Source organism: Mus pahari, chromosome 1, assembly GCF_900095145.1.
Source record: "Mus pahari chromosome 1, PAHARI_EIJ_v1.1, whole genome shotgun sequence".
Classification (NCBI taxonomy): Eukaryota; Metazoa; Chordata; class Mammalia; order Rodentia; family Muridae; genus Mus; species Mus pahari.
Window position 1 is genome coordinate 95,841,072 of NC_034590.1, and position 1,793 is coordinate 95,842,864.

A 1,793-nucleotide genomic window follows, 5' to 3' on the forward strand; every position below is an offset into this window, starting at 1 on the left:
ACCATGTGGTTGCTGGGATTTGAACTCCGGACCTTCGGAAGAGCAGTCGGGTGCTCTTACCCACTGAGCCATCTCACCAGCCCCCACCTTTAGTCGAGAACAAAACAACAACAAAAATCCCACTAAGTGTGGCAGTGACTTAAACCTTTTATCTCAGCACCCACAGGGCAAAGGCTCTTTTTTTTTTCTTTTGGCTTGTTTTTCATTTTTCTCTTTTATTTTCTTCCAAGGTGTCTCTGTATGTCTGACTGTCCTGGAATTCACTTTTCTGACCAGTGTGGCCACCAATTCACAGACATCCACCTGCCGTTGCCTTCAAAAGACTGGAATTAAAGGTGTTCGATGGCACCCCGCCTCAGGTTGCTAGTTTTCCTTAATATACATACATTCTGAATGCAAAATACTATAATTCTATGAAAATACTGTTTTGTGATCCCACTTCCAGAACTGGGGATATAGTTCAGTTGATAGTATATATTGCCAAGCATTCTTGAAACCCTGGGCTCAAGTCCCCAGTGTTAGCACCAGGACACTCCAAGGCCTGGCCCAACCATGTGACACTAGACCTGAGTTGCCAGGACAATGACCCTCAATCCCACAACTCACCTGGCTCAGTCCCCACCCTCATTGGTGTGATGTCATTCTCCATATAAATTAGGGGATCACCCCCTCCTCACTCTCTTCTCCTCCTCTCTTCACCCCTCCTAGCTCTTCTCTTCCTCCCTTCCCCCCTCTCCTTCTCTTCTCTTTCTCCTCTTTCTCTCTCCTCTGCTTTGCCCTTCTACTCGCTTTGCCGCCCCACCCCATCCCTGCTTAATAAACCTCTCACGTGGAATCACCTTGGCGTGGTCTGCTGTTTGGTTTATCCGCCCAAAACATAAAATTGGTGCTGTGACTCGGATGGATAAACAAAAAACCAGCAGCCACCAGTGCCTGGTGTTGCCCAAGGGGTATCCAGTAGACACAGCGGCGGGTACCGAACACAACATCCACGGTAAGATTCCCACTTGCAGCCACTTGCTCGCGCATGCATGTGTGCCAACCCTCCGCACAGCAGCTTGCAACTTTCCCTCCAAGCCAGAACTCTTGGCGACCCCACCTCCCGTGTTTAAGCCTTTGCCCCAAGCAGTTACAAACGACCAGGGAGCTCACACAAAGGCCTAAGGGGGCAAGGGGGGAGGAGTGCGGCTGTCTGCCATTTACACCACGTAACCGCTGCTGTTCCGGGGCGCAAAAACTTTAAGTGAGCTGAGCTGCGCCATTACCACAGCGCCTTATAGGTCAGGCTTCCACGTTCCCATCTTACCGGTTGGTGAAAACCTCTCGCACAGACACCAGCATACTATTGGTAGGGCCTGTCAGCAAGGCGGAACAGAATCTGGCCAATTCTGCCCGAGAACTAAGGGACGACTGACTCAGCTGGCATAGAAGGGACACTGCCCATCTGCAACTTGCTTTTTCGGAAGCTGCTCTTTCTGTACAGGCCCCCAGCGGGTCGGGCCCCCAGCTGGTCAGTTGAAATCCCTGGCCAGGGTAGAGCACTTCCCACAGTAAGTCTGGGACTTACTGGGTAGCCACTAGAGGTCCTCGTGACAACTTGGGCACTCTAGCCTTGGGCTGATTTCCTTTTTGGTTTCTGAGTTGTTCTCTGGGACACCTGTAGAACATACCAGGAACCTCCAGAGCATGGGCAACCATGTGTCCTCAGAGAAAACCTTGAGTCCTTAAGGTTCACACCTCCTTTAAAGGTATCAAAATTGATATCTCTTTGCAATAAAGTCTAGACTCAGTAC